General features: G+C 48.6%; 1 long non-coding RNA gene across 1 annotated transcript in view; it reads left to right on the top strand.

Moving 5' to 3' along the window:
• LOC136373384 (uncharacterized) overlaps positions 1–11,421 on the top strand; it is a 455,798-nt gene that overhangs the window by 126,866 nt on the left and 317,511 nt on the right. The window lies entirely within an intron of this gene.

The raw sequence follows: 11,421 nt of genomic DNA on the forward strand, positions 1-11,421 counted from the left end.
TGGAGCAGCTGTGGCCTGGCAGCTCTTCCTGACCCCTCTGGAGCATCCCACTGTGGGAAAAAGCCTTTGGCTTTCTATTGGGCTGGGGCTGAGCCTGCTGGAGGCAAAGTAGGTGGTGGCAAGCAGAAGCTGCAGCCCCCTCCCAAGCTGGGCATACTGCAGGTGGTTGTCCTTGGAAAGGAAAACTGGAAAACAAAGGTTCCCAACCTGCAGCTTGTGCCAGGAGTGTCAGGAGGAGGTTGGTGCTTGGGGCTGGAAGCCCCCAAGAGGCTGGAGCACCAGGCTTGGCTTGGTTGGTTAGTTGGGAGCTGAGCCAAAGGCTTTTCCACCCTCCTGGTTTACCTGAAGAATCCAGTTCCCCTCAGCAGGACCTGCTTTGGGGACCAGCCCCCGCTATGCCTGTTCCCCACCCTGCTCCTGGATCAGGAGCATTCCCTGTCCTGCCACCTCCCGGGGCTCCCACAGCCCGGGCTCTTCTGCCGTTGCCTTGCCCATCTCCTGAATGGGGTTGAGCCTGTCTGGTGGGATTATTCCCAGCTTCCTCTTCCCAGGAGGAGCCGCCCGCACTGCGGCTGATGCCAATGAGCTCAGCAGGGTTGGCGGTGCCCTGTCGCTGCCTGTCCTCAGGCTGTCCCCCCCTTCCTCACTTTCTTTTCCTTCCAGCAGTAGTTGCTTTTGCTCAGGGAGCAGGAGTGGGGCCAGTGGGGCTGCTCCTGCCTAGACTGTTCCCGCCTGTCCCCAGGGTCCCAAATCCTGCGTTAGGAAGTGCCCAAAGAGCAAGGGAGCTGCTCTGCTAAAGTGCCTTGACAAGGGGCGGGCGGGGGCAGAGCAGGGATGGGGGGGGTCTGTGGCCTGGGAGGATCTGGTGGCCCCGAGGGGATTTGGTGGCCCAGCTGCTGCTCTGAGGTTTGTCCCTGAGTGGGATGGGAGCAACCTGTGGTGTCACATTGTTGGGTTTGTAGTTTAGGGCAGGAGTTTGGGCTGGAGCAGAGCAGGGTGTCCCAGCTCCCCTCCTGCCCTCAGCATCCTGAGGTGGTTCTGCTTCCAGGGCCTCAAACCAGCTGCTTCCCTCGGGAGAGACGCCCCAGCAGGTACTCCCCCCATTTCCTCATCCCAGAGCTGCTTCCCTGTGTAGCACCTTCCATCCCTCTCTCCTCTGTGGGATCCACTGCTCATCCTAGCCTGGGAGCTGCCCCCACCAGGACCCCCATTCTCCGATGGGAAATCCCAGAGAATTGTATCTTAAAAAAATCCCCTTTCCCTCTTCCCTCTGCCAAACCTTACCCTGTGTTTCCCAAAGTGGACAGAGTCCTGCTGGGTGGTGGTGGCAGTGGTGATGGTGACTGACAGTGGAATCCCTTAAGAGTAGTGGCCGGAGTAGAGAGGGAAGTGAGGGGACGATATAGTTTTGGTTTGGTTTTGGTGGAGAAGGGACAGAGTCTGGCCACGGGTTGTACCAAGTGATCTGACAGTGCTGGTGGCTTCCAGTCCCACTCCTGCTGCTGGGAACAGGTGCAAAACCTTGTAAATATGTGAACAAAGGGTGAAATCAGAACTCTTGGTTTTTGCTGAGGACCTCGGGCTGCTGGGTCCTGGATCAGAGCATGTCCCTTGGGTTCTTTTCATGGAAAGCATTGAAATTTGATATTTGATTCATCTTTCTTTTTCTTTTTTTTTTTTTTTTTTTTTTTAAAGTCCTGTTTCCCTCTCCCTTTTGTTTGTGTAAATACTAGTCTTTTTTGGAAGAAATAATGTAAAGATGTTTTGTATAAACTCTGAAATATTTTCTGGTTGCTTTTTCTTAGAAAAACAAATGAGAACTTAAAAAAAGATGAAACCAAAAAAGAAATTTTAACCACAAGAATGGATGTAAAACATTGTCATAGTGCTCAGCCCAGAGCCTGTGGGCTGTGCTGGAGTGTGGGAACTGCCAGGATCGGGACTGGGGACCTGCCCTCAATATAATGCAGGATCAGATGGGCTCCAAGCAGAGAGTGAGGCAGGAATCTGGGATTCTTCTATTCCATCCTGGAATCTGTGGCTCATTCCCTGTGAGTCCAAGAGCTCTGAGCCCTGCCCTGGCCATGGGCAGAGACTTGGGGACACATGATGACTTAAAGGAGCATCAAATTTATCTGTTTTCTTATCTTTGACCAAAAAATCCCTGACTTGGGGATGCAGAACTCAATGCACCATCCTGAGATCATGCTCTGCTTTTCTGGGCCTGTGGACCTGCTCCTAGTACAGATCCCTTTCCCAACTATCCCTGTTTTCTATTTGCCTACTTTGTTTGCCAACTGTCAGCTCACCATGGCCCCATCTCTTCTTGGTGCCTGGGCTGGGGTGGCTTCTCCTCAGCTGTGCCCACCTCAGTGCAGGGTCCCTGCCCAGGAGTGGTGGCTGTGCCTGGAGCCATCTTCAGTGTCATGTGGCACTTGTCATGGGCAGCTGGAAGGCATCAGGGAGCCCCCAGTTCTCCCAGTTGCTCCCAGGAGCTAGGCTGCGAACCTGCATTATATCGGCAGAGGGTTCCTGGGAGGTTCCAGAGGTGCTGGAGCAGGGATGGACATCACTCTCTCCATCCCGGCAGCGCCGCGCCCCTGCGCATCCTCACTGCTCTCCAACATTTCAGAGCTGTGCCACCTCCACATCCCACAATGTCACATCTGTGCTGTCCCCTGTCCCGAGGGGCCTAGCCCTGCCATCAACCAGCCGGGGCTGCCGCTGCCCCACCCCTGTGCCATGGTACCTCTGGAGCAGCTGGGCTGCCTGATTTTCCCTGTCCACCCTCCACTGCCCTTAGCCAAGAGGTGGATACAGAGCTGGAGCCCAGATGTGCTCTTGGTGTAGGGCACATGGGACGGGGCTTGGGCCGAGTGGGAATGGTTGGACACCATGCGGGGAACTGGGCACAGAGGGAACAAGGCTCCTCTGTGCCAGCATTTCCTCAGCTGCAGGGGCACATCCTGGCTCTGATCTCAGTGTCCCTACGCTGGTTGATCATCCTTGGCTCCTGGTGGGCCTCCAGTGGTGCCGGGATCCCCTTGGCCACGCTCCCGGCGCTGCAGATCTTCTTTCTTCATGTCATGTTCCTGGTTTTGATTCCTTTTGCCTTCTCCCAGCTCTCCCACCCAGTAGCATATCATCAGCATTGGTAACAGCTCTGTGGCAGCTGAACTCCATGGAACCATGATGGAACCTGATATATTGTTAAATAAAAGGGGTTTTTTTCCTATGGAATCCTGGCTGTCTCCCGTGGGCTTTATTTCTGCCCCAGGTTTGAAACTGCAGCCTGAGCTGAAGAGATCTGGGAAGGGTTGGCTGGGACAGATCCTCACTGGCTGGTCCCGGAAGGACCTGATGGGTTTGGTTTGGTCAGGAAAAGTTTGGAGATTTTTGTCTGTAGCAAGGGTCCCTGACTATTAGGAGATCAGACAGAACAGACGACATGTCTAAACCAATGCGGCCACCATGTTGAATTCCCCTTTATTTTCAGCCCGTGGCGAGTTATATAGGTTCACTACATAGTTTACAGTTACAGGCTATACAAAGAATGCAAACAACCCTTATTTATCTAAGTCTTAAGGTGGCTCAAGTGTCAGAACTACAATTCTACATTTAGAAACCCATTACTTCCCAAAACACCTTAATATAAACTGTGAGTTTCTAACTGCGTCACTGTGGCCTGCAGGCCCTATGGGCTCAGGGGCCCACAGGGCCTGCAGGCCAAAGGGCCCAGTCTGGAATTGCTCACCCTCAATCAATCCAAATATAACACTCTCTAAAAAAATCCCAACATTTGTCCAATATTTACAGCATGGACTCAGGATTGGATGAACTCAGGGTTGGATATGATTGGATACGGTTAGGCACTCCATGGATATGGTTGGACCTGGTGATCTTAAAGGTCTTTTCCAATCCAAATGATTCTGTGTTTCCATGGCTCTGTCCCTGCAGCTGGAGTCTCCTGGGGGCCACTGGATTCCCCTAAGGCTTGAGGGGCTGCTCCTGTGCTCTGGAGCAGGCAGAGCCTATTGGGAGTGGCTGGTTGGGTGGCACAGGACAGGGATGACCCATTGCTGGCAGGATGAGCTCCAGACAAGCACAGGGAAAAGCAGGAAGGGAGTGAAGCCAGCTCCTCCTCACCGTAGAGTTGCTTTAGGAGAGGATGGAACCATGGAAGTTCCTGCCTGGTGCAAACCACACCTGCTCCAGTCCAGGTTTTCCTGTCAGGAATTGTGGGTACTGGATTCTGGGGTGACCACAGGGGTATGGGAGGGAATGGGTCTGGTTCATGAGATTTCAGAGTTAAAATGGAGCTGAGGCACCAACCAAGAGAGGTTGGAGAAAATTCATCCAACCTGGAGGGGTGAGGTGAGCCTTAGAACACAGCAGGAGAGTTTGGAGCTGCTTGGGCACAACCAGAACCTTTGGGACCATGCCAAGAGCCTGCTGGAGTGAGCAGGGAATGCCGGGATGGGGGTCAGGATGGGGGAGCCCCGAGGTGCACCAGCCGGACTCAAATGTGGTTTGCTGGTTTGAAAATCCTCCCTATCTGCCTGCTTTGATCCCAGTGGGAATGAAATAAGGCTTTTTAATTCTAAACAGCTTCGCTGGGCCCTGATGCCTGCAGGGAGAACTGGAAGTGCCAAATGTGCTGGGACCTCCCAGAAAAGGGTAAAGGGCTTTAACAGGTTCCTGGAACCCACCCCCGGCCAGGAGCGGGAGTGCGGGAGGGTCCCTCTGGCTCTGGGGCTGCTCCGGGTGGGACCAGCATGGACTGGGGGGTGCAGAGCCTGCCAGCCCCGCGGGATCACTCCTGGTGCTCCATATGTGTCCCAAGGCAGCTGCAGAAGGGGTTTCCACAGGGCAGGGATGTGCTGGACCTGCTTTGCCTCCTGATCCACCCCAGTGCAAGATCCTGCAGAAGTCCCTGTGCTGGGAAAGGTTTGGTTGGGAGCACCCTTGTCCCTGTCTGTGGCAGGAGGGGACATCAAACCCTGCTGCCAGTGCCCACCGGAACATGGGAGCTGAGGCCGTGCAGTGGCTCTGCTCTGCTCCCAGGGGCCAGGTGGCAGTGAGGGATCAGCAGAATCCTACCCAGGAGCCTCTGGATCTGAAAAGTTCATTAAAGCTGCAGAGCTGCTGATGGTTTTGGATGTCCATCAGGACTGGAGGAGTTATTTTAATTATTTCACATAAAGGAGCTTTTTGTCAAGTTTATTAACTCGCCCTTGACTGGATCCCATTTGGGAGTGGGGTGGCTGCCAGGCTGGCAGAGCTGGAGCATTTGGGGGGATTGGGATGCTGGGGGTAACCATGTCCCTGGTGCAGGAGTGTTTGGGGAATCAGGATGCCAGGGTCACCTTGGGTGTAGGAGTGGTGCCACTGTGTGCCATGGCCAGGATGGAACCCCCATGGAAGGGGAGCCCATATGGGAAGCACCTGTATGACCTGGTTATGGGATTGGAAGCTCAAAGCCCCTTGGAGGAAGGTGAGCAGGGAATGATGGATCTGCAGCACTTCCAGCTCCAGTTTGAGGCCAGACTCAGATGGGACATCGAGGCTGCTGTGGGGTTCAGGATGAGCTCTGGTGTGGGGGAGCAGGGGGCAGAGACACCCCCAGGATTCCTGGAACATTGGCTCCATGTGCTGGGGATGTGCTAGTGGCACTGGTGCTGACAGGGTGCTCTCCCTGTTCCACCCATCCTCTCCCTCCTAATGCCAGCACTGCCAAGGCATTGCCATCCCTGGAGCTTCCCACTCCCCTCAAGGCCCTGAGCAGCAGTTGCTGCTGCCCATCCATGGACGAGCTGGCCCTGGGAGGTGTTATAAACGGGCCAGGAGACCTGCTCCTTTGAAAAGCCTTTATTAGTCAGCTCTTTAAAGGGGGAACTCGAGGGGTCGCCTGCGCCGCCGCTGCTCCTGTCGCCGCCCTCGCTCCTGTCGCCGCTGAGGATCAGGTGTCAGTCGGACCTTCTGCTCTCGCCGCAGCAAAGTCGGGAGCTCCGATCTCGCGGGAATCCCCGGCAACCCAACTGGGCTCGTGTGGTCTAGGGGTGTCACTTCTTCCCAGTCCCTTTGTGGTCGTGGCGAGGCGGCAGAAGCAGAATTCAGTCTTTAGGTAGCTGAGGGTCTTCTCGGTGTTGTAGTGCCTCCCTTTTTACCTGGATTTGGTGCTGGGTCGCGGCTTTTGGGTCCGCTTGCCGGCAACTGTACTTCGGTTTTGGAGCGATGCACCATGGAAGTCCTTGGATTTTCCTATTAGGCGGGGCCAGCAGCTCGAGGAGCCGGCAGGGAACGGCGACAGCCTAGCCCGACGGAAGGGGGGGGGGACCCCGGGGTTTTAGAGGGGGTATACAACTTGGAATAAGATTTTTGAGGGTACAAACTTTGGTACAAACAGCTTAACAGACCGGTTTACAACTGGCATAATATTTGAAACAGTACAACTTTTTAACAAATGGCAGACTGTGTAAGAAAATGGGAATCTCTTACATTTTATTCATTTCAGTCCCCCCTCTATTTCTTTGATCGGGCCTTTGCCCGCATCAATTGGCAGTTTTTGATTCATGGGAGTATATCTTTTTTAATTTCTGGTATTGGTTATATATTCTTTTGGCTTTATTCAGTTCTTCAGTTTGGGGTTCTAGTCTTATTTCAGTAGGTTTGGGGCTTGCTTGAATGGTTGCAGTTCGAATTAAACAGGGGAATATGCAGGGAAGGAGTAGAAAGCTGGCAAGGATGCTTATTACAATAAATAAGTCAATAGGTAAGTTTTTATTAAGGGGCTCATCAATTTCATTCAGTGGCTTTTCTTTTATTAAATTTGCAACTCCCTTTGGATTGTCTAATTTTTTTTGGTAAAACAATTCTCTTATAGGGCACTCTCTAGTTAGGTGCTGCATAAACGTTGCAGCAATTTTTACCATCCAATATTGTTTTTCATTTTTTCGGCAAGTAGATACTTGGGTTATATTAAAACACGTGGGACTCACATGAGTGTGAACTCTTATAAGGGACTGCAGATTCTCTTCATCATAGATGAGATGGTAGCCCCTAGAGCATGTTCCTTTGGCATGTTTGCTTATTAATGGGACTATAATTAGTCCTCCCAAGAGTCCAGTATGAACCATTATCTCGATCTCACCTGGTCTTGCCTCTTGGGTTAGGGAAGTGGGATAGTCATTCTTAGAGCATGCTCCTTCGGTGGGTTTGCTCATCAATAGGACTATAATTAGTCCTCCCAAGAGTCCAGTATGAACCATTATCTCGATCTCACCTGGTCTTGCCTCTTGGGTTGGGGAAGTTATTTAGCTGGCCTTATGGAGTTTCTTTCAGTGTGCTCCCACTTGTTCAGTTTTTGATTAGGCTTTCTGTGGTGTGCCCTATAAGAGATCTGTAATGATATTATTATCACAACCTTTTTAACACTTTATAATAACTTAGAACAACAACTTACAGAGAACATTTTATGATCTAATTGGGCTTTGGTCGTTTCTTGAAGGTTATTTTAAGTGTGTTTGGATCTCTAATGGTAGTCCATTCAGAGGGAGTCTCTGCTGGGGTAACAGAGTCACTGGGAAGTGGCAATGGTCCTTTTATTCGGGATATGTGTGTCCAGCCCTTTTCTTGGGTTCTCACTGCAGTGTGGGTTGTGAGCAGGACCTGGAATGGACCTTCGAATTTGGGAGTTAGTGGAGTGGTATTCCAAGATTTAATTAGGACCCAGTCCCCTGGCTTTATTTGGTGTACATCTGCATCTAAGGGGGAGGTTTGAGGAAGATACCCTCTTCTCTTAAGATCGGCCAATGTTTTTCCAATTGTTTGAATATATTCTTGAGTGGCTGCCTCCCCTTCTAAATAATTTGCAGTGCTGTAAGGAGTTAGTAAGAAAGGGAGTCCAAACATCATCTCATATGGTGAAGCTCCTATGTCTGACCTTGACCGAACTTGGATTCTCAAGAGTGCTAGGGGCAGACATTTTAGCCAATTCATTCCAGTTTCTGTTATCAATTTAGTCAATACATTTTTGAGGGTTTTATTCATCCTCTCAACTCTCCCCGAGCTTTGGGGATGCCAGGGTGTATGCAACTGCCATTTAATTCCCAAGGCTTTAACAACATCATGCAGGACTTGTGCTACAAAGTGGGGGCCTCTGTCTGAATCGATGTTATTTACCAGTCCATATCGGGGGATGATGTGTTCTAATAGTATTTTTATTACTACTTGTGCTGTTTCCCTTTTTGTAGGGAAGGCTTCTATCCAATGCGTTAAGTGATCAACTATAACCAAAAGGTGCTTATATCCCTGTACTGGAGGCATTTCTGTGAAGTCTATTTGTATACTTTGAAAGGGTCTTAATGCTATTTGTCTTCCTCCTGGTGTGGGCTTTTTTATTACTTTTTGATTTACTTTTTGACAAATTAGGCATCCTTCAGTAACTGCTTTGGCCAGGTTATAGATTCCAACACATAGGTTTTCCCTCAGGAAATGATCACACAACCCTTGGGTGCCCCAGTGGGTTAAGCTGTGGATTTCTGCCAGTATTTTTTGAGCTATTGCTTTATTTAGGAATGTTCTTCCATCTGGGGTCAGCCATTCCCCCCGCTTCCCTTGGTGTAAACCTAACTTTTTTATTTCTTTTAATTCATTTTCATCATACATGGGTTCACTAACTTTGTTAGCTGGTACATCATTTAAAGTAAGAATTTTTATTGGTTCTCCCAGCTTTTGAGCTGCTACTTTGGCTGCTTGATCAGCTACTTGGTTGCCCTTTCCTTCAAATGTGTCCTTTTTTTGATGTCCCTTGACATGTACAATTGCTATTTCTTGGGGCTTCATAAGAGATTCTAATACCAATTTAATTAATTCTTTATGTATCAGATTTTTCCCCTTTGAATTTAGGTAGCCTCTTTCTTCCCAGATTTTTCCAAATGTGTGTACTATTCCAAATGCATATCTCGAGTCTGTGTAGATTGTACCTTGGTCTTGTTCTAATAAATCTAATCCCCTCTTGAGGGCATAGATTTCACAACACTGGGCAGACCAATGGGGGGGCAGTTTTTCTTTTTCTATAACTTTTAAATTGTCCCTTTCTGTACCTTCGACTATTGCATAGCCTGATATTCTCTTTCCCTCTGTCACCCTAGATGATCCATCAATAAATAGCACCTTCCCACATGGTAGAGGTGTATCTTCAAGATCTTCCCTTACTTTTGTTTGTAAATCTATGATTTCCAGGCAATTGTGCTCTAAGTTTGGTGTGGGTTCCCCTGAGAGGAACTGGGCAGGATTTAGACTTTTTGATGTGATTAGCTCCAAATCACTGGTGCCGGTTAAAATTACTTCATATTTTAAAATTCTAGAGTCAGTCAGCCATTGTTGAGCCCTTTGGCTCAACACTGTCCTGAGATCATGGGGTGTGTGTGCAATGATTTTTCCCTGCAGTGTCAGCTTTTGTGCTTCCTCCACAAGAACAGCTGTGGCTGCTACAGCCTGGAGGCAAGCCGGCCACCCTCTTGCAACTGGATCCAAAAGTTTGGAAAGATATGCGACAGGCTTTTTGTGTCCTCCCCATTCTTGGGTTAATACTCCATAAGCTATTGCCCCTTCAGAGTTAATGAATAGGTCAAACTTTTTCTTAAGGTCTGGGAGACTCAGGACAGGGGCTGAAGACAATTTTGTCTTTAGGTCTTTCAATTGTTCTTCATCCTTGTCAGTCCATTTTACAGGTTCAGGTTGGACTAACTTCTCATAGAGAAATTTAACACTTTGGGAATATTTTTCTATCCATAGCTTGCAATAACCAAATAGTCCTAATAATTTTCTTATATCTCTTTTTGTGGTTGGAGCTGGGATTGAGAGTATACCTGAGATTCTCTCAGGGCTTAATTTCTTACACCCTTCCCCAATGAGGTGTCCGAGGTATGTGACTTGTGATTCTACAAACTGTAATTTGTTCTTTGACACTTTGAGGCCTTTTTCCCCTAGAAAATTTAAGAGATTAATACTGGTTTTTTTCACTTCATCTTTCTCTCTCCCCGATATTAGGAGGTCATCTACATACTGCAGGATTTGTACATTATTTTTAGGGATAAACTGCCTTAGTAACTCTTCTAGGGCTTGCCCGAAAAGGTTTGGGCTTTCAGTGAACCCTTGAGGAAGACGAGTCCATCTTAGTTGCTGCTTTCTCTTACTTTCAGGGCACTCCCATTCGAAAGCAAACCAATCTCGGCTTCCTTCTGCCAAAGGACAGGCCCAAAAAGCATCTTTTAGATCTACTACAGTAAACCAGGAATGTTCTCTAGGGATCCTGCTCAGGAGTGTGTAGGGGTTTTGTACCACCGGGTGCCTGGTAATTGTTTTTTTGTTTACTTCTCTTAGGTCTTGCACTAATCTAAACTTATTTTCTGCCTTTTTTACAGCCAGAATAGGGGTGTTGTGGGGTGACATACAAGGTTCTAATATTCTTTCTGTGAGTAGATGGGTTATAATTGGGGTTAGTCCTTTTTTCCCTTCCAGAGAAATAGGATATTGCCTGACCCTTATAGGAGGCGTATTTTCTTGCATTTTTATTTCTATAGGTGGGATATCTAAATATCCATATTTTCCCTCCTCGGCCCAGACTTCTGGCTTGATTTCTTTCAAGTCTCCAATAGTCAGCCTCATCATTTGTACTACCTTTTTTCCTTCTCTAGGAAGAATCCCTACTCCCAACTGAACTTGCAGGTCCCTTCCCAGCAAGTTACTGTCTACTTTGGGTAGATATATTAAATTAGTGACACATCTCTTGGAATTTCCTTTAATTTCTATATTTTCTATAACTGAGGCTTTGAAAGGCTCCCTTCTGCTCCTAGGACTTCACAGGTTTTTCTTCCAATCGTAATTCCAACTGGAAGTCGGTTAATACACGATTTATCGGCACCAGTATCTACTAAAAATTCAAACTCTTCATGTTGGGGACCTACTTCAAAATTTACTATGGGCCCTTCTTGATGTTTCGTGGGGTCCCCTAACGCATAGAGCCCATGACACCCCTAATCCTCTTTGACTTCTCTTTTCAATAATTTTTCCAATGCCTCTTGCTCCCCTACGACAGTCTCATCAAATGACAATTTTTTGCAATGTTTTTTTAAGTGTCCTATTTCTCCACAATAATAACAGGCTCGGGTCTCTCTTGGTCTCTGAGGAGTACCCCAAGATGGTGGGTTCCTTCCTCTTCCCTTTTCTGGTAAAGATTTTGTGTTTCTTTCACCCCTAGCATCCTCTTTGAGATCCCTTACACTCTCCCTGGCCACGGCTACCATAACCCTGGTTTTTGCTTTTGTTCTTTCTTCATCTCTCCTAAGATATACTCTTAGTGCTTCCCTTAATAATTCATTTATTTCTCGGTCTTGCCAGTCCTCCATCTTTCAAGTT

The sequence above is a fragment of the Sylvia atricapilla genome, chromosome W (genome assembly GCF_009819655.1).
Source record: "Sylvia atricapilla isolate bSylAtr1 chromosome W, bSylAtr1.pri, whole genome shotgun sequence".
Lineage (NCBI taxonomy): Eukaryota > Metazoa > Chordata > Aves > Passeriformes > Sylviidae > Sylvia > Sylvia atricapilla.